The sequence below is a fragment of the Podarcis tiliguerta genome (assembly GCF_965153285.1).
Source record: "Podarcis tiliguerta genome assembly, chromosome: Z".
Lineage (NCBI taxonomy): Eukaryota > Metazoa > Chordata > Lepidosauria > Squamata > Lacertidae > Podarcis > Podarcis tiliguerta.
Window position 1 is genome coordinate 16,562,083 of NC_139553.1, and position 27,779 is coordinate 16,589,861.

Here is a 27,779-nt window from a genome sequence, read left to right on the forward strand (position 1 = left end):
TCCTCAGCTAGTCCAGTTCCGCAAACTCCTCTGTTAGGTTCAAACCCTCACTGGGTACAGGATCCCAAGAACCGGAAAGGACTCAGGGCATTATCCAGACTGAACCTGCCCCAAACTCACAACAATACATTTAAAGCACATGGCTCCCCCCTACCCAAGAATTGTGGAAACTATCCCAAACAGAGATAGAACCTCTGTCGTATCCTTCCTGATTTGCCTTCTTCCCTAAGTTCAAAGGCCCCCAAATGTTGTAACTTTTCCTTATATGGGAATTGTTCTAGGCCCTTGATCATCTTGTTTAGTCTTCTCTTCAGGGGTGTTGTGGGTGTCCCAACTCCCAACAATCCCTTCCAGCATAACCAATGGTCAGGGATGATGGGACATGTAGTCTAGCAACATTTGGACAGGTCCCTCAACCTTGTTTTTCTTTAAGGGACTTACTTCTGGGTAAAAGTGGGCTCTGCGGACCAACTTGTGGGTGGTGGTGGGAGTTTGATCATGGTTTTATGGGAGGAGACATTTTTGCAGGTCTACTTGATAGCCCTCATAGTTAAGTGCAGTGCTATTTTTCTAGAAAAAGAGGTGCTAGATCTCACCATGAATGTCTCCCTTGTTCTCTTAGAATGGCAGTATCGCCTACCTGAGAGGTGCCAGAACTGAATTCTGGCGAGTTCTAGTTGAAAAAACCCTAGTTAAGTGGAATATGTAGGTTAAAAGGCAGTGTATGTTTGAGAATCAGGCTTTATCTGCATAATAAAGCTGAATCATGCCACTTTCAACAGTCATGGCTTCTCCCAAATAATATTGGAGACTCATTTTTTTCAGGGTGCTGAGAGTGGTTAATATACCCACTAATTCCCCTCACAGAACTACAGCTCTCACCTGGGAAAGAGGGACTGATTGTCTGGGAATTGTAGTGCTGCAAGAGGAATAGGGGTCTCCTAACAACTCCTAGCACCATTGGAGAACAGTCCTCTATTGGTAGTAGTAGTAATAATAATAATGGTGGTGGTGGGTGTCACCAGAGAATACTTCCAAAATTAGAGGCCCCCATCCAACAGAGGACTGTCCCCTGACAGTATTGATAGTTGTTATGAGACCCACCTATTCCCACTCGCAGAGCTACAGTTCCTAGTCTCCTGCGAAAGATGGATTGATTGCTTAAATCATTCTGGGAATCGTAGCCCTGCGAGGGGCATCAGGGTGTACTAACAATTTGTCAGAGACTAGTCCTCTATTGGGACAGACCTTCAAGATCAGAGGATGCCCTCCAATAGAGGACTGTTGCCTTGAAAAGCAGGATCCGTGGCCACACTAGACTATACTGGAAGTCTGGGCCTGATCCAGCACATATGTCCTTATGCCCTTTGATCAGTCAAACTGTTTTTTAAAAAGATTTTTTTTTAAAAAAAAGAACTGTACAGGCGGGATCTCAGAAGGAGAGAGAAAGAGGGAGAGGAGAGGAAGATGAGGGATATATGTGTGTGTGAGAGAGAAGCAAAGAGTGGAAAGATGGAAGAGAGAGAGAGAGAGAGAAGCATGGTTGCTATGGCAACGGGGAACAGGAAATGGCAGAAAGGCGTTCTGCTGAGGCCTGCAAAGAGCCAGGAGCAGCGGAGGCTCTCCTACTCTCTCTCTCTTTCTTCCTCCTCTCTGCGCCCTCCCCGCTTGCGTTCCTGCCTGCGTGCCTGCGGGACAGCGTTTCCAAAGAGACTCTGCCGATGAAAGCCAGGCTTCATGCCAGCTCCCTCCCCTCTGCTGGTTGCTCATTAAATTTCTGGGCCCTGATCCACCTTCTCTCAAGGAGCAATGCAAAAACAAAATAGAAAGAAGGTCGGGATGCAACAAACGAGAACGGCTCCTGGGCCTTGACTGGGGTTTTTATTTCTCTGCCAGCTCTTTCTCTCCCCCCCCCCGCCCCCCTTGCTTGCTCCCACTTCTACGAGCCTTTAACAGCCTCTCTGACACGCAAAAATTAGGGATGTGCCTCGCTTTAGAACCCCACCAGGATTGGCAAATTCCCTCCCTGGTTTGCACTCCCACGCTTTTGCCAGTAGTTTTGTTAGGTAGATATCTGTTAAGGGAAGCTTCTGCCCATTGTTTGATCCCTGATGCCAAAGGACCCTGTTGTCTTTCTGCCCACAGAAAGGGACCGTGTGTGTGTGTGTGTGTGTGTGTGTGTAGAGTTGGCATACATTGTCTCATAAAATTAGAGTTGGCAAATCAGCATTTGTTGAAAACATAGGAGGCAGGAGGAACTGGATGGAGGGGCATATGCTGAGGGTGACAGGGTTAGGAGGATCTTCTCAGTGATCTGTTCAGCAGCTGAAACAAATAGGACAACCAGTTCTTTAAAGAAATGGTGGAAGGGGTTGTGGTCATCTTATCACCTAATAACGCAAGTGAGGAACCTCAGGCCTGGAGGCCAAATGTGACCCTCCAGACCTTTTTGCCTGGCTGTTTTGGAACTCTTCCCAGGCCACACACCCTTTCACAATATCGCACCCTCACTGGCTCTGCTTCACACCACAATTGTTTCTCCCCCACCCCATGGCTGAAATGTATAGCGGAACCCCTCTTGCATTTCTTTATAAAGGATAGAGAGGGATGTGTGTAGAAACTAGTTTACTGGACAAAAGTAAAATTTGCATCCCTTATTCCACCCCTTTTACCTCTGGCCCTGCCCACTACTGGCAGTCCCCAGAAGAGAATGTGACCTGCAGCTGAAAAATGTTCCCCCATTGCTGCCTTACATGGCAGGGTTAAATGACAGGAGCAAATCCAAGTTGGGAAACAGTGTCAAATCCAATCTGAACATTAAAGTCTTCAAAGTTTAACAACTGGAGGGGACGTCAAAGGTGGCCTTCACCTGGGGCACCATTGCTCCTTGGAGAGGAACCTCCCAACTTTCCTAGACAGTCCTTTCTCACCTAACTGGTGTTGACTTTCCCTCCAGTGCTAGTCTGATACTCCTAGGAAGCTGACCTCATTTCCTACTTCCTTCTTCATCCTCACCTTGGGAGAGGAGGCATCTTTGGTGTCTCCCCTGTTGAGATATGAGAGCAAGGATGGCTCAAGGCATCTCTACCTTAGTCAAACACAATCAGAATCTGTCCTATCAAGCATGTATTTCCTGTTGTAAACATAGCTTTCTTGTTTTCCTAAATTCAGAGTCTCAGTTTGATTATAGCCAGGGTAAAATATGCTCCTCCAAAATTAAGTATCTGCTGGATTGTGCTGGATTGTGCTTGGCTAAATGCATTTTAGTGAACATAATTTACACAATTTGGGTGGAAATTTGCCCAACACACCAAAATTCCCTGGATATTTTCACAAATATATCCTTATGCATTCTTTCTCTTCCATGTACACATTTTTGGACACACTCCAAAGAAGGGTCTGGGCCTGGGGAAGACTTTAGTCTGAAACCATTGAGAGCTGCTGCCAGCCAGTGCCAACAATACTGTAGTAGCGGCATTGATGTTCCTATTTAATTATGCCTTTTCCTCAGAGCCATGAAGACTAGATTATTTTCAGGGAAACACCCATAGCTCAGTGGTACAGAACCTGCTTTGCATGCAGAAGGTTCCAGTTCAATCTGTGGTGGTATCACTAGGTAGGGCTGGAAAATACTCCTTGCCTGAATGAACTCTGGAGAGCCACTGCCAGTCAGTATAGCCAAGGTGTAGTGGTTCAGGGTCTCCGGGAGTGGAAGACCAAGTACTATTTCTGTGCAAGGGTCCCAGTCTCCAGGGTCCTAGACTGGCCCAATCCACATGAAAGGGGAGCTTTCTAGCGACTGAGGAGGAGTCTTCTCATCCTTTGTGCTGATTGAAGCCAGGCAGACAAAAGGGGGCAAGTCAACACCAAGGATGGGCTCCTAGGGTCACTCTGGAGAAGGCACTCAGGAAAAACAGAGGAATTGTTTTGTCTGCTCTGAAGGCAAGCATTTAGGAGTGCTGAAAATACAAGGGGCTTCAATTTCAAGAGTAGAACAGAAGTTCAAGGAAAACACAACTTAAGTAACTCTGAAAAAGATACCGGAGCAAATCGTTGGCTCCATGTAGATGCTATGACTGCCATGAAGGGACCTCTGCACTTCTGAACTTGCCCACATACTCCCGTAATCAATACTGAGATGAGTGCACCAATGATATGATTCAGTAAAAAGCCACTTCCTATGACCCTATGGTTCAAGAACAGCACTGCAAAAAATCAAGGAAGTGTTTAGTTTGAAAGGTTTGCAGTATCTAGGTTTGTTTCTTGTTTTGCGAAGGGAGGATTTGGTAGGCTTCCCACCAGATGTCAAAGAGAACAACAGCTACCAGACTTTTAGAAGACATCTGAAAGCAGCCCTGTTTAGAGAAGCTTTTAATGTTTGATGCATGACTGTATTTTAATATTTTGTTGGAAGCCCAGCCAGATAGGCAGGGTATAAATAATAAATGATGATGATGATGATGATGACGATGATGAGAAAGACACCCAGGTTGCTGGGAATACATCTCAAGGCCCCTCACCTGCCTGTTTACAGTGCTGGGTTGCGGTGTCCAATAACTCACCCAAGTGTACGGGTACCCTGGTTGCTCTGTTAATAGGCCCTTGATGCAATAAATCCGTCTCATTTCCCCTACTTCCACTCTTCCTCACTGTGGCTCTGGCCATCATCCTTGCTATATCTACTCATCAAATTCACGGTGGAATCCTAATCATACCTGCCTGGTTGCCTCTCTCACAGGAGAGGCTTTAGAATCGCTACCCTTGGTTTCCTTTGTGGGCAGGAGCAACTGTAGACAAGGTATCTTTGTCACAGACCAACAAACCCCAAACACCCCTCTCTAAACATGAAAATATAGAAATCTGTTGATCAATTGGCTGAAAAGGAACAATAAGGATAAATGTTTATGTATTTTATTATTCCATAAATACAGCTACACTGAAGTCCAGCTCTGAGGGCTTTCTGGCAGTTCCCTCACTGCGTGAAGTGAAATTGCAAGGAACCAGGGAGAGGCCTTCTTGGCAGTGGCACCCACTCTGTGGTTTACCCTCCTGTCAAATGTCAAGGAATGGGAGTGAAGGCAGCAAAGAAGGCATACTTTCATAAGACTGTCTCTCCCCCATATGAACCAACGCTAAGGTTACCAGATGTCCCCGTTTCCCTGGGACAGTCTCCGGATTTACAAATTAGTCCCCATACAAAATCCATTGAAGTTGAAAAGTGTCCCTGGATTCATTGAAAAAAATCTGGTAACCTTAAACCAACCTGGCCCCTGCGATCATCATCTGATGCCTTTCTTTGTGTGCCTCCTCAACAAGAGGTCCAGAGAGTGGCAACACAAGTGTGGGTCTTTTCTGCAGTGGCTCCCTGTTTGTGGAAGTCTTTCCCCAGGGAGGCTCACCTGGCGCCTTCCTTACAAATATTTAGGCATCAGGCAAAAACATTAATCTCCTAGGCCTTTGGCTAATTAAACCATCTGTAGCCTTGTAAACTGGGGTGAGGGGTTGTTTTTGTCTGTTATTGTGGTATGAATTTTTGTATTTATATACAATATTGTAAACTGCACTATGATCCTTGGATGAAGAGTTTATAGAAATGTAATAAATAATAATAAAATACTACTATTTGCTCTTCCTGTTTTTTCTCATCTTTCTCTTCTTCCTGTTTCTCTTCTCCTCCTCCTCTTATTGCCGTACTAGCCCTTTAAGCGGTTTAGAAATATAAAAACCAATCTCATCTATTAAAATATAAACAGCTGTAATCAAAATGGAGAACAAAACAGCCCCATTAAAATACTAATGTCTGTAATCGAAATATAACTTTTTAAGCCAACCTTTCTGCTTAAAAGCACTCAAAATGGCTTGCAAAATAATAAATACATTTGTAATCAAAATTATAGGTATCATGAATGCCCTAATAACATCATTTTTATATATTTGTAACAGTATTTTAGTGGGAATAACTACAATAGCTTCAGCTACCCTTCATGTCTTCACCTGATTTGAATTTTGTCTGTTCCTCAGGGGATGGCCTCTGCCACTGCCTATCAGTCTAGCCTACCTCACAGGGCTCTTGTGGGGATTTAACAGTGGGCGAAGACCAATGTATGCTACCTCAAACTCCTTGGAGAAAATGTAGAGAACTGCCCTCTGTCAAGTCTCCTTTGCTCACACATGGATTGCGCCACATGAATCAACTGGATGGATTTGAGGAAGATGGGAACTGAGGTCATCCAAAGTGAAGGTATGCAAATTGGGCTGCTTTACAAATAGATTCAGAATAGAGGATTGGATTTCATCTAAGTGATTAGGAGGGTTATTTATTTATTTATTTATTTTAAAAAAGAGTGGCACTGAATAGGAATGGAATAGTGAGGCAGATGCTCTGTCACTGAGCTACAGTCCTTTCCTTAAATGCCAACTAAGATTCTAGTCCTCATAATTCAGAATAAAGGAACTTCAAAAACTGTTTATGACGAGTCAGACCGTTGGTCCATCTAGCTCAGGACTGACCACAATGGCTGGCAGCAGTGGCTCTCCAGGGTTTCAGGCAAGGATGTGTTTCCCAGCCATACCTTGGCCTCTCTAATTTAGAGTTGCCCACACAGCATGGGTGCCAACTTAAATAAAATATGGGGAGCCCCACATAATGGATCACAATACATGGCGCACACACCATGTGAATGGCAATACCCATTAACTTTGTGGGGGGAGGCACTGGCCCCCTCAAATATTTTATTGGGGTGCAGCTCCTCAGAATGGGCTCCTATGCACACACAGTGACAAACAGCAGCTCTAAGTTCCAGGTAAGGACATTTTCTCTAGTCCTACCTGGAGATGCCTTTAGGGATTGATAACCTTCTGTATGCAAAGCAGCTGCTCTTACCACTAAGCTGCACAACCTCCATGACTTCCTTCTTTTCTTCCCCCTTTCCCATTTTAATACTTTTGTTTCCTCCCCCCCCTCCACACCGCCCTCTTCCATCCTCCTCCTCTTTTCTCTAAGCCCAGCAATAATAATGGCCTTTTCTTCTATCCAACTAACTGCCTGCTCTGCAGCAGAGAGTTCCAGTGGAGTGGGAGGCAACTCTAGCCAGTGAGGAGTTAACTTCTTCCCCATGCAATTGCCTCACCCCTTGGGCCCCACCTCTCTCCCTCTCCCCCCCCTTTTTAGGGGGGGAGGGTGTCTGTCCAGACTGCTGTTGAAAAACAAGGCTGTGGGTGATCTCCCCTTCCCCCAATTCAGCTGTGTGTGGCTTCCAAAGACAGCATAGGACAGCTGCATTCACCCACCCTGGCCTTGCAGATGGATGGAGAAACGTGTGTTTGTGTGTGTGTTAGAAATCTAATTGTCTGCTGTCTAATCCATCAGACGTTTTGCACGAGACCTTCCAGGCAATCCAGCAAATGCAGTCCTGCCAGCCCCTCTCCTGTCTTTGAACTGCAGGGTGATTTCATTGCCTTCACTGCATGTGCACAGACACACACACACACACACACACACACACACACACACACACTGTGTACAGGATAGGGGTAGCCAGCCTGGTGCCTGCCAGATGTTAGGATCCAGATCCCATCAGCTGCAGCGATCAGGGATTGCTGGAGGTTATCCCAGCTCAGACCATCAGATCTAATGACCTCCATATTGTCTACACTGATTGGCAGTGGCTTTCAGTCTGGGAGTCTCTCCCAGATTTACCTGAAGATGCTACCAGGAATGGAACCTGAGACCTTCTGTATGCAAAGCAGATGCTTTATCTTGAGGCTCAACTCTTCCTAAAACGTAAGACCCTAGTTCTCGTGGTTCTGAATAAGGAGCTGATTTAAACAAAAACATAGGTAATGATGGCTTATAAATCTCTCACATCCTCTCTGAGATTTGAGCTGAGCTTCAGCTGCATAACATAGGAAGCTGCCTTAAATTGTGACTCAGTACAACTGTGACCATTTAAAACTGTGGTCTATTGGTACATCTAGTTCAGTGTTGTCCACACTGACTGGCAGTGGCTCTCCAGCGTTTCACACAGGGAGTTTCTCCCAGCCTTACCTGGAGATGCCATTGGGGATTGAACCTGGGACCTTCCACTTGCAAAGCTGATGCTCTACTATTGAGCTACAGCCCTTTTCTAGCTCTACAACATCTTTTGTGAGATGGGCAGAGTGGAGGGGCACACAGTCCTGAATCTTCCAGTTTTCCAGCAGACTGGATCATTGCTTGTTGGTATAAATCAGGATCATTGGATGTCCATAAGTTATTTATACCCCACCCATCTGGCTGGGTTTCCCCAACCATTCTGGGCGGCTCCCATCATCATGTGATAAAACATCAAACATTAAAAATTTCCCTAAACAGGGATTTTGTAGACAAAATCACAGTACCTATGCAAAATGGGGAGGGCTATTAGCAGTTTTAGGGGAACCCCAAAGTTTAAGTACAAAAAACTATAGGTATGCGGATGATACCCAGCTCTACCTCTCTTTTAAATCAGAACCAGTGAAGGAGGTGAAGGTCCTGTGTGAGTGTCTGGAGGTGGCTGGAGGATGGATGGCGGCTAACAGATTGAGGTTGAATCCTGACAAGACAGAAGTACTGTTTTGGGGGGACAGGAGGCGGGCAGGTGTGGCGGATTCCCTGGTCCTGAATGGGGTAACTGTGCCCCTGAAGGACCAGGTGCGCAGCCTGGGAGTCATTTTGGACTCACAGCTGTCCATGGAGGCACAGGTCAAATCTGTGTCCAGGGCAGCTGTTTACCAGCTTCATCTGGTACGTAGGCTGAGACCCTATCTGCCTGCAGACTGCCTCGCAAGAGTAGTGCATGCTCTGATTATCTCCCGCTTGGACTACTGCGATGCGCTCTACGTGGGGCTACCTTTGAAGGTGACCCAGAAACTACAACTAATCCAGAATGTGGCAGCTAGATTGGTGACTGGGAGTGGCCGCCGAGACCACATAACACTGGTCTTGAAAGACCTACATTGGCTCCCAGTACGTTTCCGAGCACAATTCAAAGTATTGGTGCTGGCCTTTAAAGCCCTAAACGGCCTCGGTCCAGTATATCTGAAGGAGCGTCTCCACCCCCATCGTTCTACCCAGACACTGAGGTCCAGCACCGAGGGCCTTCTGGCGGTTCCCTCACTGCGAGAAGCCAAGTTACAGGGAACCAGGCAGAGGGCCTTATCGGTGGTGGCACCCTCCCTGTGGAATGCCCTCCCACCAGATGTCAAAGAGAACAACAACTACCAGACTTTTAGAAGACATCTGAAGGCAGCCCTGTTTAGGGAAGCTTTTAATGTTTGATGTATTATAGTGTTTTGATATTTTTTTGGAAGCCGCCCAGAGTGGCTGGGGAAGCCCAGCCAGATGGGCGGGGTATAAATAATAAATTATTATTATTATTATTATTAGTAGTAGTAGTAGTAATAAAAATTGTGGTAAGGGTGTGTAGGGGAACTTAGAGAGAAAACAAGAACTCAGGGGCCATGGAATACTCACTATCTATTGGATGGGAAGTGGAAAACAGAGTTGAGAGGAATGGAGAGGAAAGGAGAGCCTGAAAAAGAGCACATCTGGTTGATTGGGTTGGATCCCTGAACAAGAGCACATCATAATAACAAACAACAATTATCAGTACAGTGTACCTCTGGATGCAAACGGGATCTGTTCCGGAGCTCCGTTCGCATCCTGAAGCGAACTCAACTCACCTCCGCACATCTGCATGGGTTGCGTTTTGTCACTTCTGCGTATGCGCGTGACGTCATTTTGAGCATCTGCACATGCGCAAGCGGCGAAACCCGGAAGTAACGCGCTCCGTTACTTCCGGGTCGCCGCAGAGCGCAACCCGAAAATGCTTAACCCGAAGCTACTTCAACCCGAGGTATGACTGTATTATTTTTTTACTTGCCCTACACCAGCAGACCCCAGAGTTGGTTACAAAGATCTAAAATTAAGAAATTAAGAATGGTTAAGTGAAAATCTAGTTGCAGGTCCTGCTTCTACACTGTAATAGCAATCTCCAGCACTGGGCTACAATGACAATGTAGCTAACATGGGAATCAAGAGGGAAAATTCAGCATCCCTGAGGGAACCCCATGGTTTCTTAAAGGAAGAAAAGAAGAACTTCAGAAAAGAACAGCTTGATGAGGACTGAGGACTCAGCTACGTTAGTAAAAAACCGCACAAACAAACAAAAAACGTTTTAAATGTGTTATAACACTGTGACACCAGATGGCACTATAGAGATCTGTCTTTTGACAACGTGATTTCCCATTATGAAGTTTACAGCACATTTTCCTGAAATGTTTTTTTGATGCGTCTAGATCCATCCTGAAAATACTCAGCAGCTGGAGAGTGCTGACCAACCGTTTTGGGAAAGGAACAGAAAAATAGTGGGGGAATGGCATGAAATTGAGTACAGTGGTACACTCATACCTCGGGTTGCGAACGTGACCTGTGCGGGAGGCACGTTTGCAACCCGCAGCGTTCGTAATTCGTGATTCGGCGCTTCTGTGCATGCACATTATGTCATTTTGAGCTTCTGTGCATGCGTGAGTGCCGAAACCTGGAAGTATCTCGTTCTGGTACTTCCGGGTTTGGCATGGTCCGCAACCCAAAAACACGCAACCTGCAGCATTCGTAACCTTAGGTATGACTGTACAGTGGTGCCTCGCAAGACGAAAAGAATCCGTTCCGCGAGTCTCTTCGTCTAGCGGTTTTTTCGTCTTGCGAAGCAACCCTATTAGCGGATTAACAGATTAGTGCTATTAGCGGTTTAGCGGCTATTAGCGGCTATTAAAGGCTTAAGGGATTAGCGGATTAGCTGCTAAAAGGCTATTAGCAGCTTAGTGCCTTAGAAAAAGGGGGTGGGGAGCGAAAAAAAATTTGCAAGAATCGCAAGACATTTTCGTCTTGCGAAGCAAGCCCATAGAGAAATTCGTCCTGCGAAACGCATTGAAAAACGGAAAACCCTTTCGTCTAGCGGGTTTTCCGTCTTGCGAGGCATTCGTCTTGCGGGGCACCACTGTATCTTGGTTCTCAAACTTAATCTGTTCTGGAAGCCTGTTCCAAAACCAAAGTGTTCCAAAACCAAGGCACGCTTTCCCATTGAAAGTAATGCAAAATGAATTAATCCATTCCAGACTTTTCAAAACAACCCCTAAAACAGCAGTTTAACATGAATTTTACTGTCTAAAGAGACCATTGATCCATAAAATGAAAGCAATAAACAATGTACTGCAGTCACACAATCAATCAATCAGTAGCTGAACTGGGTTCCACACAGTCACAAAAAGAAAACAAACAAGCCGCAAAAACAAAAATGCAAAATAAATAGCAAAAACAGACAGACCTCAGCGAGCGTAACACTCAAAATGGAAGTATGGCACTCAAATTGGAAGCGCAACACTCAAAACAGAGCACGTTTGGCTTCTGAAAAAAGTTCGCAAACTGGAACACTTCCGGGTTTGCAGTGTTCCAAGTTGTTTGAGTACCAAGGCTTTTGAGAACCAAGGTAGCACTGTATCTTGAAAGAGGTGTGGCTGGCAGGCTAGAACACTGAGTGGCAACACTTTGCTGCAAGTTCCTCCTGCTCAGGTGCTCTACCACTGAGCAGCAACTGGTGGGAAATCTGCCCTCTTAGACTCCTAGTGGACTTCCTCTGAGCTGGAACTCCTGTGCCTCTGAGCTCTGATTGCAGATTTCCTGCTTCTGGGAAATATGTAGAAATGTAGTGCTCCCCCATATGAAGCTAATGTGCAACTAAATGTGCAATGTGCTGTGGACTGATGAACACACTATTTGAACTGTCACTCAGGCCATGGCGCATGCAAGGACCACATGGGTGTCACATTCTCATGATGCAAAGAAACCCGCAGATGTTGTAAGCTTACACTTTGCTTGAGGGGTTTGGTTTTTGTGACATTCCAACAGGTGCTGGCCAGACCTGCAGCTCCTGGGCTGAAGTGTAGATCGGGACCCAGTGATTCAAGGATTGGTCTGGTGTAGTGATTAGAGTGCTGGACTAGGACCTGGGAGATGTGGACTTCAGTTCCCCCACTTGGCCACAAAGCTCACCAGATAACCTTCAGGGCCAGTCACTGTCAGCCTATAACCTACCACACTATATTGTTGTAGGACTAAACCAGGATTGGGAGAACCATGTATGTCACCTTGAGCTCCTTGGGGGAAATGGGTGGTATACAAATAATATTTATATCAGGTTGTATCTGGTGTGTATCTAGAGTGTTGACCTAGGACCTGAGAGACCAGGCCAAATGGGGATTTGAACCCTGGTCTCACATATCGGAGTTCAACATTCTAACCCAGCGTTTCTCAACCTTGGGGCCCCAGAAGTTGTTGGACTACAACTCTCATCATCCCTGACCACTGGTCCTGCTAGTGACTCCGAGTATATTTCACTACAGATGATGGGAGTTGTAGTCTAGCAATATCTAGAGACCCAAGGTTGAGAAAGGCTGCCTAACCACTTCACCACACTGGTACAGCCGTCATGACTAATAGCTATTGACAGCCTTCTCCTCCTCCTTGAATTTGTCCAATCCTCTTTTAAAGTCATCCATGTTGGTGGTCATCACTGCCTCCTGTGGGAGCGAGTTCCACAGTTTAACTCTGCACTGCATGAAGAAGTCCCTTTTATCTCTCCTGAATCTTCCCACTTTCAGCTTCATGGGATGTCCATAAGTTCTAGTATTATCTACTTTCTCCATGCCATGAATAATTTAATGCACTTAGTATCACAGAATCTTAGAATTGTAGAGCTGGAAGGGACCCCAAGGGTCATCTAGTCCACCCCCCTGCAATGAAGGAATCTCAACTAAAGGATCCATGACAGATGGCCACCCAACCTCTGTTCAAAAACCTCCAAGCAAGGAGAGTCCACCACCTCATGAGGGAGTCTGTTCAACAAACAGCTCTTAGTGCCAAAAAGTTCTTCCTGATGTTTAGTTGGAATCTCCTTTCTTGTAACTTGAATCCATTGGTTTAGGTCCTAGCCTCCAGAGCAGGAGGAAACAAGCTTGCTTCTATCACATTGCATCTCACTTGCCTTTTCTCTGAACCCAAAAGTTCCAAACACTGCAACCTTTCCTTGTAGGGGGTCATTCCATCCCCTTGATCATTTGGGTTGTCCTTTCCTCGACTTTTCCCAGCTCTGCAATATCCTTTCTGAATGGAGGAGACCAGTGCTGTGCATGGAATTGTTCCCTGTTCCTTAATAATACCAAACAGATCCATGCCGAAATAGTAGACTTGTCAGAATTTCCAGATGGGCAGGCAGGTATGCACCAAAATGCAGGGGACATCAAAAACTGAAAAGGTCCCTCTACTCTGCTCGGAAAGGGGTTCAGCCAAGGAGATCTCCTTGCCCTGGGGAACAAGAGCAGGTTAGATCACCCTCTCTAACCTTCTTATTAAAGTTTCCGAATCATATTTGCTGAGAGCAACTCAGGAATTTGCTGCTCCATCTTCCATTGAGCTCCTGCTGGTCTACTGCCTTACTCTCCTGTATGGAATCTCCTTCTCTTTTTTTCTCCTCCTCTTTGGCTTTTGCTATCCCCCCCACCCCCGCACAACTTTTCTTCCCTCAGTTATCTCATCCTGTCCCCCTCCCCTGTTTTTTTTCCTCCCCTCCTGTCTGGTTGATTTACTTGCGGTCTGTGTTGAAGTGGCTCAGCTGGATGGTGGACCTCTCACTGTGAGCCGGGGAGCTAAGTCTGGCCTTTGAAGGGTGCTTCCCCTCCTCATTGGGAAAGAGGCACCCTGCCAGAGGGAGAGACATCCACAGAGGGGCAACAGAAGACACCCATCCAGAGATGCAGCTGGGCAGTGCTGGTGGGGACGGACGGACGAGATACCAGTGTCCAAGGTGATTTCCCATACAAAGCTGATTTTGTTTGCTGCAGATGCCTCTCTTTCACATTTGCTGAATTGATACTTTCTAGATTAACAACACAAGAATGTAAGAGCCTGCTGAACCAAGCCAATCTAGTTCAGCATCCTGTTCTCACATAGGCCAACCAGATTCCAAGGACCAGAGAGAGATGCCTTGGGGCCAAGTCCAGCCCACAGGCCAGAGGTTTGCCACCTCTGCCCTCAGAGATAATCTTGCGCAAGTCTTGTTGATAGTGTCATCAATTGGTACTAGCTGCGAGGACTGTTTTGTCTAAGCCAGCAATTATTCTGGATGCCTGTTGCTGGAAGCCACAGGTGGGAAGACAGCTCTTCTGCTCAGGCCCTGCTTATGGGCTTCCTATAATGGGCATCTGATGCTAGACTAGATGGACCATTGATCTGCTCCAGCAAGCTCTGCGTATGTGCTCATGGTGTCAACGCTTGTGTGTGAGAATGTCCCACTGGATCAAGTCCACCACGCCTCCAGAAGGAATTTTAGCTCTGCTTTGTTGCCTCCTAGGGTGGTGATCACTTGCTGCTTCGTTAACAACCTCGGCTTTCACTGTAGATGTCTCTTCCTTGTTTGCAAAAAGCCTGCTCTCTCCCCTACTTCCTCACTCCTTCTGAGGTTACAGAAATTATTTCTCTTAACCCCCCCTCCAAACCGGAACATCTGCAGCCCTAAGTGCTGTTGATAAACAGCACAGGAGATCCAGAGAATAATCTCTTTCGGCTTGGTGACGGCAGAGACGCATATCTGAGTTCCTGGCAGGCACTCAAAAGCACTCCCCCTGCCCCACCCCACAAATTCCCTGCCTGCTCGATAAGCTAGACAAGGGAGGGAGAAGGAGGAAGGGAAGAAACGGCCCCAGGTTCTCATCCCAGGATCTGAAATTCTAACTAGAACATCCTGTTTTGTTCCCACCTTTTCTTCCGTACTCTTTGGCTACATTTTACGCTGCAGGGAGTAGACTAACCAGTAGGGGCTGGTCTCTTAGAGAAGATGGAGCACGCTTCTACCAGCCTCAATCTGCCTGCAGCCAGTCCCCACTTGCCTGCCTTCTTAGTACAACCAATCAGGGTGTGACTTTGCCTGGCATGGACTCTGGCACCACCTACTGTTGGTCTCCCTGACTTCTGCCCTACCAGTGGAGGCTGGTCCATTCAGGCAAATGGGGCACTACCCCACCAACCTCACTCTGCCCTCAGCCAGCCCCCACCTGCCTGCCTTCCTATATATAACCAGTCCAAAGGGATGCCCTGCCTGCCCCTCCTCCTCCATAAGTCTCAGTGATGCCCTTGCATAACTTAGCAAGGAGGAGGATGGGGACAAAACTAGAACTAGTTGGCTCCATCTGTGATTGGCTCTGGCTCCACCTACTGTGGGGGCTCCCTGCCTTCTGCTCCACCAGCCACAATAGGCTCCAGTCAACATTGGGGCTGAGGGATAGTCATTCTCAAGTTCTCAACATCCTCAACTAGGGATGAACAAATTTGCCCATTTCAGTTTCCCTCAGTTTTTCATTCTTCAAATCTTAAGTTTAGTTCTTCACATTTCCACATCAGCCTGTGTTTTGGTTTTTTTTTAATCATCAGCATTTTAGTGGGAATATACCCCTCTGTTGTATACAATTTTGTCTAACACACACATTTTGGCAAAGCAATTGTTCCTAATATTTAAATGCCTTTCTGTTTGTCATTTTCACAAAACATGCACCGTTTTATGCACACTTTACTTCAATACATGCATTTTTGCAAGTATTACCTGGCTGGAGAACTGCATTGCAAAGTGCAGAAATGAATGGATTTTGAAGGATGGTTGTGTTTTGGTGTTATTATTGCCATGTTTCAGAAAGTTTGAATTAGATGGGTTTCCCTTTCATGGGAAATGGAACTGACTGTCCTTCACCCAGCCACGGCCATTGTCTCTGGCTGTCGGCCATTCTGGCTGAGGTTAATGGGAGTTGTAGTTCAACATCATCTGGAGGGAGCCACCTTGCCTCTCCCTGTTCTAATTCTTGCCTCTCCCTTGAGGAAGCATTACAGTGGTACCTTAGGTTACAAACACTTCAGGTTACAAACACTTCAGGTTACAGACTCCGCTAACCCGGAAGTAGTACCTCGGGTTAAGAACTTTACCTCAGGATGAGAACAGAAATTGTGTGGCGGCGGTGCAGTGGCAGCAGCAGGCCCCAGTAGCTAAAGTGGTACCTCAGGTTAAGAATGGTTTCAGATTAAAAATGGACCTCTGGAACGAATTAAGGTCGTAACCAGAGGTACCATAAGCCCCCAGAGCGCTTCTCCTGGAAGACTAGTGATCTTTGAAGTCTACATCATTCATAGCTGAACCCCATACACACCATTCTTATTTTCTAGAAAAGTGAAAAATTGACGGTAGAGTGGAACCTCGGGTTGTGGACGTAATCCATGACGGAGGCACATCTGCACCCACAGCATTCGTAACCTGCAGTGCCGCGTCTGCGCATGCACATGCCGCGATTTGGTGCTTCTGTGCATGCACGAAGCATGATTTAGCACTTCTGCGCATGCGCAAGCAGCAAAACCCGGAAGTAACCCTTTCCGGTACTTCCGGGTTTCCCGCACTACACAACCTGAAAACGCGTAACCCGAAGCTTCTGTAACCCGAGGTACCACTGTACACTAGTCCTCAAGTTTCTGAGCCTTTATCTCCCTCTCTCATAGAACTAGAACTAGAACTCATGGACATCCTGTGAAAATTGATGTTGGAAGATTCAGGAGAAATAAAAGGCAGTACTTCTTCACACAGCACATAGTTAAATCATGGAGCTCCCTTCCACAGGAGGCAGTGATGGCCACCAACCTGGATAGCTTTAAAAGAGGATGAGACAAATTCATAAAGAAGCATGCTGTCAATGGCTACTAGCCATGAGGGCTATGCTCTGCCTCTGCAGTTGCAGGCAGCAATCCTTCTGAGTACAAGTTGCTGGAATTTGCAGGAAGGGAAAGTGTTCATGTGCTTGAATCCAGCTCGTAGGCTTTCCAAGGGGTATCCGATTGGCTGCTGTGGGAACAGGAAGCTAGACTAGGTGGGCCATTGGCCTGATCCAGCAGGCTCTTCTTATGTTCTTATGTCAGTTTTCTGCAAGGCTGATGAGGCTTGAAAAGCAGCCTTCAGTCTAACAGCAGTATCATTCTCAAGACGTAAATAATTGTTTTGATTTTCACTAGTTCCCCAAGCTTAGCTAACAGTTTAGTGTGTAGGCTGATTCCTTGGGCAGAAATGAAACAGCTGTTCTTTCAGGGCTTGCAACCACTGGGGTTCACATGTCAGGAAATCTTCCTCTGTTTGCCGGATCTGCATGCATGATCATAAGAACATAATAAGTGCCTTGGTGCATCAGGTTAAAGGTCCACCTAGTCCATCATCCTGTTTTCAGAGTGACTACCCAGCTGCTTATGGGAAACCCACAAGCAAGAACTGTGCAAGAGCAATCTCCCCTCCTGGGGTTTCCAGCAACTACTGTTCAGAGACATACTGCCTCCTACAATGAAGGTAGAACATCAGAACGCAAGAGCGGCCATCTATGAGATCCTATCAATGTCATGTCAGTTTCCCCTCTGAGGACTTGCTTGCTCCACCAGAGAGAAATTGACCTGGGATGTATGATCTGTAGTGACAGCTTTATCACCTAATTGGGGCCGTTCCCCAATCTTGGCTAGTACATAGTTGGGCTGGACCAGAAGTGAGGACAAAGTGAATATTCACCAGGAGGTGGAACACCGCATTGGAAATGACAGGATATGCTGTCAGGGACAGCTGTCAGATTATAGGTGGCTTCTGTGTTGCTTGTTTATATTGCTGCCACATTACCCAGAGAAGCGTAGGGGTGGGGTGAATCTGTTCGCAAAGCCCTTTTGCCACAATCGACCCAAGGGGGGCCAAAGTCACGATATTCTTGCTTCTGCAAGTCTCCTACCTGTTCTGCATGATGGTGGGGAGCGATAGGCTAAAATTCACACATCATTTACAAGGCAATTGACTAATATTCCACATCCACCTTTTAACAGGGGTGGAGAACCTCCAGACTTTGCAAGACTTGATTTCCAAAACCCTTGCATCATCTTGATCACCTTCTTCCGCATACTTTCCAGGTTGTCAGAATGTTCTTTAAACTGTGCTGCCCAGAACTGGACACAGGACCCCAGGTTTGGTCTGACCAAGGGAGAATACAGTGGTACCTCGGGTTACAGACGCTTCAGGTTACAGACTCTGCTAACCCAGAAATAGTACCTCGGGTTAAGAACTTTGCTTCAGGATGAGAACAGAAATTGCACGGCAGCAGCGCAGCCGCAGCGGCAGGCCCCATTAGCTAAAGTGGTACCTCAGGTTAAGAACAGTTTCAGGTTAAGAACGGACCTCCAGAATGAATTAAGTTCTTAACTCGAGGTAGAGTCATATTATGACTTCCCTTGAATGAATGAATGAATGAATGAATGAATATGCTTTAAATGTCTGGTAAACAGCCTTATTGGAAAATAATAATAATGATTTAAATGTATTGTAAAGGTAAAGGTACCCCTGCCCGTATGGGCCAGTCGTGTCCGACTCTAGGGTTGTGCGCCCATCTCACTTAAGAGGCCAGGGGCCAGCGCTGTCCGAAGACACTTCCGGGTCACGTGGCCAGCGTGACAAGCTGCATCTGGCGAGCCAGTGCAGCACACGGAAACGCCGTTTGCCTTCCCACTAGTAAGCGGTCCCTCTTTATCTACTTGCAGCCGGGGGTGCTTTCGAACTGCTAGGTTGGCAGGTGCTGGGACCGAACAATGGGAGCGCACCCCGCCTGATGATCGGCAAGTCCTAGGCGCTGAGGTTTTACCCACAGCACCACCCGCGTCCGAGATGTATTGTACTCAGCTCCATTTGGATTAATTAATAATAAACCCTAGAATTCTAGAGTTCGTGGTACCTGATAATCTAGTCTAAACCTCCTCTCCCCCGCAATGCAGGAATCTTAACTAGATCATACAAGGCAGATGGCCATCTAACCTCGGTTTAAAAACCTCCGAGGAAGGAGAGTCCACCACCTCTCCTGGGTGTCACTTCCACTGCTGAACAGCTCTTACTGCCAGCAAGTTGTTCTTGATGTTAAACAGGAATTTCCTTTCTTGCCTGCTGCACAGCCCCATTGGAATAGTAGTAGTGGTGGTGGTGGGAATGCTTTAAATGTATGTATGCATGCAGCCACATTTGGAATAATGTGCAGAGTTTTGGTTCAAAATTGACAAGAAAAAATACTATGGACTGTCCAAGTAAAAAGGGCCTGTTGGAGCATATGTTGGAGAAAATAAGAGGAAATGCTGTGGGCGTGTGTGTGTGTGTGCGCGCGCTTGTGCAATCAAACCCGAATTGCTGCCTTTTGAGATCCGGGCTGTGCTGAGGAATGCGCCTCGCACACAAGTTAAGCACGGAGGCTCTGCACATTCGTCCTCCCTCCCTCCCTCCGCTGCCGTCTGCCGGAGAAGAGCCTTCCAGGCAACACAGCTCAGAGGCAGCCTGTCTCCAGTTTGACCGCTCCTCCCCCTCCCTGCTCCACCCTGTCTGCCCCACTTCCTCATTCCCGGCAGCCCGGTTGCACAAGAACTGGATGGGGCTCTCCACAGGATTAGGGCGAGGTCTTGAAATCTGAGTTCCTTCTTTGCTGAGCGCTGAGAGGGAACCAACAAACAAACAGACTGTGTCTTTCTCTCCGTGTGTTGGGTTCTTCTGATGAAACCCAGGCAACACCACCAGCAAGCAAAAAAGCAAAAAAGCAAAAAAAAAAAAAAAAAAAAGGGGGGGGGGAGAGCGAGAGCGCAAAAGCCTGTTTTTGGAATGCTGCTGTGCTGTTACCAAAAGAAAAGAGGGTTTCAAATCCATGCTCCTGTACCTGTTTACTTTGCTAGGAGCAGCTCCCTCACCCTCAACTCAGGAGGAAAATCACCACTGGGCCCCCATGAAACGCTGAATGTTGTGCTGCTGCAAATAGCTTCCAAAATTGCATGAATTGCAGCTCAGTGATGAGGAACTTTGTTGCTGACCGAGACCTGCATTCCCATATGGATAACCTTTTCGGGGGCCACATGCTAGGGTGTGTGGTGGGCAGAGGTGAGGTGTCGTAGAGCGACAAGTGCACATTTTTGCTTTGGCACAGTATTGGGTTGATTTTTCTGTTAACTCTCATGCACTCCTCTCTTCTTTGGCAATTACAGTGGTACCTCAGGTTACATACGCTTCAGGTTACAGACTCTGCTAACCCAGAAATAGTGCTTCAGGTTAAGAACTTTGCTTCAGGATGAGAACAGAAATCGGGCTCTGGCGGCGCGACAGCAGCAGGAGGCCCCATTAGCTAAAGTGGTGCTTCAGGTTAAGAACAGTTTTAGGTTAAGTACGGACCTCCGGAACGAATTAAGTACTTAACCTGAGGTGCCACTGTACTCGTAGCCGAGTAAGATTGTCTTTCATAAACACGGTTTTAACGAGTTCGTAAGTGACTGTGGAGGCCAATTCTGGATCCACACGTCCTTCCGCAGTGGGGACATTGGTTTCCGGCTGGGAGTTGATCACTCCCACTCCTCTATCCTCTGAGGCACATGAGAGCCATGGTAAGAGTCTGAGGGAGCATTTCCAGGCAGCCAAAAGTGCATACGGAGGGTGCGCTCTGGGGAGAGCAGGTCTGGCTGAGAAGGTGTAGCCCAAGGTGAGTAACAAAGGGCCAGATTGAGAGGCCTGGAGGGCTGCATTTGGATCCCAGGCCTGAGGAAGTCCCCTTGTGATATAGGGAAGTGGAGATTATGTGAACCTAGACTGGGATGGCGAACCAGCCCACCTAATGTTCATCTCGTTGAGACAAGGAGGACCTGAGCACAAGAGCCCTCTCCCTTCCAGCAATTGGGATTCAGAAGCATTGCTGCCTGTTACCTGGTGTTGCAACATAAAGAATCAGGGAGGAATCAGCAACTGCAAAGATAGGAGAGTTTGTAGGTGTGTTACTTTGGGACAGAAGCCCACTTCATTCACTTGGCAGGAGGAGCTGGAGCATAAACAACGATGATCAGGGTAGATCAATGGGGGCAAATCTAGTCCAGCATCCTGTTCTCAGTGGCCAACCAGGTGCCCATTTTTGGAAACCCACAAGCAGGACATGAGCACAAGAGCCTTTTCCTCTCCTGTGATTTCCATCACCTGGGATTCAGAAGTATTGCTGCCTCCGACCATGGAGGCAGGGCATAAGCATCCTGGCTATAGCCATTGACAGCCTTATCCTCCATGAATTTGTCTACTCCTCTTTGAAAGCCATCTAAGTTGGTGGCCATCATTTCCACCCATGGGAGCAAGTTCCATGGTTCAACGATGTACTGAGTGAAAGAGATGGTAGGGTTAGAGCCTGACACTTTCTGCATTCAAAGTAGATGCTCTGATAACTCCCATCATACTTGAACATTGGCCATGCTGGTAGAGACTGATGGGAGCTGAGGGCTCCATCAACAACTGGAGAGCCACACATTCCTGCTTCTCTCAGTTGTTGGAATCCAACTCCCATCATCTCTGATTGGCCACACTCACTGGTCCAACAGCATCCAGAGGGCCATCAATTTCCCACTCCTCTAAGGCATGTTCTGCTTTCTGTTTTCACTTGAATTCTCTCGGTCTGCTGACGTGAGCTACATATACAAAACAGGAGTTTACATCTGAAACTCTCTGAAGAATTAAGGCATTAGAACTGATGAAGTGATGCTGAGTCTGCACTCTCGCTTAACAACCTGAAGGAGCACCTTGCTGGATCAAAGTGTGGCTCACTTAGGCCACATTCACACCATGTAGTGAAACCACTATGATGATGCTTTAAATCGCCAATGGCTTCCTCAAAAGAATTATAGAAACTGTATTGTGTTAAAGGTACTAAGAGTTCCTAGAACGCCCCCCCCACACCCAGTTGCCATCACAGATCTACATTTCCCAGTGTGCTTTGACAATAATAGAATCATATAATTGTAGAGTTGAAAGGGACCTCAAGTGTCATTCAGTCCAGGCCAGTGCAATGCAGGAATCACAACTAAAGGGTCCTTGACGGATGGTCACCCAACCTCTGCTTAAAAACCTCCAACGAAGGAGAGCCCACCACCTTTCGAGGGAGTCTGTTCCACTGAAAAACAACTCTTACCACGGGAGAAGTGAGGAGACATGGCTGTGGCTCCCAGGTCCCAGCGAGATCTCATAGACCTCCTCTTGAGAGATCGTGCTGTTGTGCTTGGGTCTGTCTTGTGAGCTTTCCACAGACATCTGGTTGTCCACTATAAGACCAGGATGCTGAAGTAGATGGGCCTTTGGTCTGATCCAGCACAGCTCTTGCTGAGGCCCCTTAATAGCAGGGGTAGGGAACCTCAGGTTCAGGGGCCAGCTGTGGCCCTCCAGGCCTCTCTAACCGGCCTTCAGAAAGCTCCCCAAGCCACACCCTTCAGCAGCCCTGCATCACATCCTCAAGTGGTTTTGCCAGGCTGAAATGTGTCCTAGGACCCTGAAGGCGCCTCTTGCTTGCTTGCCAGGATGGAGGAAAGCAAGGCGTATGACCCCAGCAAACAAGGCTTCAATGAGGAATGGGCAGCAGCAAGTTGGGGTAGTAGTGGTGGTGTGGCACCTTCCCATTTTGCCTCAGGATGTGAAATGGCACAGGCCACCCCTGCCCTCTAGCAGCTTATTCCACAATATGGGTTACATGAAACTACACTCAATAAGATACAACGCGCCCATGCTATTTTATTTTATCTTATCATAGTTCATTTTTATCATCTCTCTATTACTATGTTGTATATATGATAAATAAGCATGGAAATTAAGATTAATTAAATTTTTGTTTGATCCACCACACACTCAACATATTTTCTTTTCTAAAAATGCGCACTTTTTTTGTTAAACCTTGGCAATATTCTGCTGTACTCGTGTTCTGTGCCTGCATGGATGCTATATAATGCTGCTATTTGGGTATCTTCTCCCTCTCATCTCTTTTTCATTTTTCTTCTGTAAATTTTTCCTTTTCTTATACTTTTAAAACTTCAACTAAAATTATTTGAAAAGAAGGCAACAGCCTGCCGCTCCTGTTGACACCCAGTACTATCGTCATCTTCTTTTAAAAGCATTTTTATCCAAACCTACATAACACAAAAGGAAAAAGGAATGGGAGGGAAGAAGAAGAAGAAGAAGAAGAAGAAGAAGAAGAAGAAGAAGAAGAAGAAGAAGGAGGAGGAGGAGGAGGAGGAGGAGGAGGAGGAGAAAAACAACTCAGGAATTATTTCTTAGTTGTAGAGTTCTTGTAAAGACCATCTGGAATGGAAAAATTTCAAGCAGAGAAGGAGCCAAAAGTAGCTGGTCTTCCAGGAGAGCAGATGGAGAGGTACTATAATTCCAGCTCTCTTCCTCTCATAGAGCCAGATAGAATGGCTGCTGTGGATTATGCATTCAGTGGCCCACTTCCTCTGATCATGGAAGTTAACTTAGCCACTGATCAGCAGCTTCACAACCACCCAACTAGCAGACTTATTCTCCACTGTGTCCCTGGGGATTCCACCCCCCTAAATATCATTTTGGTAAACCAAAGAGGCTGGGAACTGAGAACTCCCAGACAACCCCCCCCCCCAAAAAAAACCCCACCTCCCTTCTCATTCACAGGAGCTGGATCACCCAAGTCCTCTATAATGATGCCACCAGACTTTTCAGTTCAGGAAAGGGCAATGGAAATGGTAGAGGGGATAGAGTAAATCCCCTATGAGGAATGGTTGCAACATTTTGGGGCTTTTTTGTTGTTGTTGTTTAGAGAAAATGCAATTTAAAAAAAGGCATGATGGAAGTAGACACAGTTATGCCTGGTGTAGAGAAAACCTCTCTCTGTCATAATGCTAGAAGTTGGGCACATCCAATGAAGCTGAATGTTGGAAGATTCGGGACACATAAAAAAGTCCTTCATGCAGTGCATAGTCAGACTGTGGAACTCCCTCCCACAGGAGGCAGTGATGGCCACCAACCTAGACAGCTTTAAAAGAGGATGAGACAAATTTGTGGAGGACGATAAGGCTATTAATGGCTACTAGCTATGCTGTGCCTCCACTGCAGGAGACCGGGCGCTTCTGAATTCCAGTTGATGGAAACCTGTGCTGGAGATCTGTTTTTAGGTCCTGCTTGTAGGCTTCCCACTGTCACATCTGGCTGGCCACTCTGAGAACAGGACAGAATAATAGTAGAGTTGGAAGGGACCATGAGGGTCATCTAGTCCAACCCCTTTCAATGCAGGAATATTTTGCCCAGTGTGAGGCTCAGACACACGACCCTGAGATTAAGAGCCTCATGCTCTACCGATGCTGAGCTACATAAGCCCCCTTTGGCCTGATCCAGCAGCCAGGATCTTCTGTTCTTCTACCACCACTATCTGAGACAGTATACCTCTGGATACTACTTCCTAGGAATCAGAGGTGTGGAGAATTGCTATTGCACACAAGTCCAACTTCTGGACAGCATCCCACAAACAGAAGCCCACTGGGATAGCAGCTGGAATCTGATTTCACTCCCAGCAAGAAGAGAGCATTCTCCAGCACACTTGAGGGCACGAGCTTCATTTATGGTGGTGTTCTTCAACTTTGGGTACCCAAGGTTGCACCACAAATCCCATCATTCCTAGCTTGGACAATGGCCAGTGATGATAGGTATTGTAGTCTAGAAGCATCCAGAGCACTCAGGGTTGAAGAACACTGCAGCGAATAATGCCTCCAAATAGAGGATTGCCCTCTATAGAGACACATGGTCTTAAAGCTGGTTTCCAGGCTTAATTCAAAATGATGGCCTTGACTTAAAAAGTCTGATGTAGTCCAGGGCTGAGATATCTCAAGTCTCATATTCTCCTGTGTGAACCTTAAGTTCTCCCCAGAGTTTGAGATAAAATGTTAATGGGGTCTGGTACCTAAGGTCAGCTTTGCCTAGCCTGGTGCCCTCCAGATTTTACAGGACTCCCATCACCCCCAGTCAGGATGGTGGGAGCTGTAGTCCAGCAATATCTGGAAGGCCAAAGTTTGAAGAACACCGATTTAATGCACGGAAGATGGGCTCTGTGATGTAGCTGTGATTCCTGCATTCTAGGGGGATGGACTAGACGCCCCCTGGGTCCCTTCTAAAATATACAATTCTGTGTTTCTATGCTGTACAGTTCAAGCATGTGTAACGCAAGTAAAGGTAAAGGGACCCCTGACCATTAAGTCCAGTTGCGGACGACTCACTTTACTGGCCGAGGGAGCTGGTGTTTGTCTACTGACAGCTTCCGGGTCATGTGGCCAGCATGACTAAGCCGCTTCTGGCGAACCAGAGCAGCGCACGGAAACGCCGTTTACCTTCCCACTGGAGTGGTATCTATTTATCTACTTGCACTTTGACATGCTTTTGAACTGCTAGGTTGGCAGGAGCAGGGACCGAGCAACGGGAGCTCACTCCGTTGCGGGGATTCGAACCGCTGACATTCCAATCGGCAAGCCCTAGGCTCAGTGGTTTAACCCACAGCGCCACCCGCAAGTAGCTTCCCCCAAAGCATCCTGGGAGCTGCTGCTTTCCCCTTGCAGAACTACAGTTTTCAGCACCCTTAACAAACTACAATTTTCAGGATTCTTCCAGTAGGTGTTCAATGTGGATGTTGTGGATGTGATCACACACAGACCACCACCTATTTTCCCACTGAGCAGAATAGAAGGGACGGGCAGCACAGGATAAACAACCGGCGGATTCCCACCTGCCCCCTCGCCTAGCTTTTACCACCAGAGGCAGCTGCCTAAGGGCCCCACAAAAATGCAGCATCAAAAAACCGCAATCACCCGTTTAAAGAAAAATCCAGAAATGCAAGCCGATTGTGGGCGAGGGTCTCATCGCCTTCCCCGCGCCCCCTTTCTGGAGCCTCCGCTCTGGACTCGCTTCTCTATAGCTTATTTCTCTCCCAAGCTCGCTTTGCAAGCCTGCCTCCCTCCCTCCCTCTCTCTGGGGGGAAAAAGGTCATTGCGCAAATGATTAGTCAGAGCTCAGTTGCTACAGCAACCAGCCGCTGTATCTGGGACAGGCAATGCATTGAGGACAACAGCGAGGTCGGCCATTAGTGGAGGCTGCTGGGATAGGAAGCCTTTGTATCGACTTCCAAGGGAGGCAGCAGGCGAGGAGGCAGTGGGAGAAGGAGGCAGCTCACAGCCCCTTGCACCACCGCGCAGAAACTCAGCTGGGCAACAGAGATGGCAGGCGATCTATCTCTCTCTCTACCTCTTTTGCATTGTGTGCAAGTCTCTGTTTTATATTTTCACTTACGTTTTTGTTTTCTTTCATCATAGGCGTGATAAAATAGGTTGGATGGCCATCTGTCGTGGGTGCTTTAGCTGAGATTCCTGCATTGCCAGGGGGGTTGGACTAGATGACCCTTGGGTCCCTTCCAACTCTATGATTCTGTGAGACTTTATGCATTTTTTTTTTAATCTATCAGGAGCAACAACACACATAAAGAGTGCAGGGGGCAGATGATGGGAAAGGGCTTGCTGCTCCCTGGTTAGAGCAGCAGCTTTGCATGCAGAAGGTCCCAGGTTCAATCCCTGGCATTTCCATATCCCCTTCCTAAAATTCTAGAAATCTGCTGCCAGTCAGTGTAGACGGCACAGAGCTAGATGGGCCCCAATGGTCTGACTTGGAAAATGTAGCTTCGTGGGTAGAGCATCAGCTTTGCATGCTGAAGGTCTCAGGTTCAATCCCTGGCAGTGTCTCCAGGTAGGGCTTGGAACATCCCTTGCCTAAAATTCTAGAGAGCTGCTGCCAGTCAGTGTAGACAGCACAGAGCTAGACTGACATGACCAGTCTGTCTCAGAAGAAGGCATGTTCCTGTTTTTCATCAATTTTTTCAGAATGTTGAGGACCTCAGTCTTGTTGTATTTTTAGGAAAACAGACATAGCTCAGTGGGGCAACAGTTGCTTCACATACAGAAGGTCCCAGATTTAATCCATGATTATATCTCCAGGTAGGGCTGGGAATGTCCCCTGACTGAAACCCTGGGAGGGCTATTGTTGCCAGTCAGTGTAGACAAGACTGAGCTAGGTGGACCATTGCTAAGAACTGCTTTTATGGGGTTGGGGGGCTCTTTAGACAATAATGGAATGCAGCTTACTAAATTCTTCTCAGAGTAGACCTGTTGGAATTCATGTAGCTAAGTTTACTGTGACTATGAATTTCAGTGGGTCAATTCTGAGCATGCTGTAGGTCCCATCTGCACAATTTGTTCAAAGCAGTATCATACCACTTTCAGCAGTCATAGCATCCCCCAAAGAATCCTGGGGCCTGTAGTTTGTTAAAGGTGCTTAGAGTTGTTAGGGGACCCATATTCCCCTCAAATAACTACAATTCCCAGATTCCTTTTGTGGGAGGAAAAATATAAGGCCCCTGTGTGGCAAATAATAAAATGATTGTCTGGGTGCTTGGATTCAAAATGCGGGGCATTACACACTCTCCAGCAGGAGACAGCCCCCAGAAGCAGAATTTAAACTCAAAAAGTCAAGCAGCACAGTGAAGTGTTAGAAATGTAGGCTGTTAAACCTTTAGCATATAGCATTTAGTCTGCTTGCAAAGTGCTCCCCTCTTTCTACCCCTCTTGCAATAAACAGAGCATACACTGTTAAGTATGTTTAAAATGCTTTACTTACAAAAGGTTCCAAAGGTCAGATGCATACATTTATCCAAGCAGCAGCTAGGAGAATATAGGCAGAATATTCTTGGGTAGAAAATACAAAAAGGTAGCTTCAAACATGTGCTCTAAGCTTGCAGCAAAGCTTAGACACATCTTCCTTGGTCAGTTA

At 46.9% G+C, this 27,779-nt stretch overlaps 1 long non-coding RNA gene across 3 annotated transcripts in view; it reads left to right on the top strand.

Annotated features, from left to right (window-relative positions):
- Positions 1–27,779, top strand: part of LOC310669717 — a 66,790-nt gene that overhangs the window by 22,599 nt on the left and 16,412 nt on the right. Inside the window, exon 1 of one of the 3 annotated variants that reach the window (XR_014507309.1) lies at positions 26,035–26,220. The exons of 1 other annotated variant lie outside the window; for it this stretch is intronic. This is a non-coding gene — a long non-coding RNA (uncharacterized lncRNA). Of the gene's footprint in view, positions 1–26,034; positions 26,221–27,779 lie in introns of those variants that run through there. One more of the 3 variants, XR_014507310.1, reaches the window with a different exon arrangement.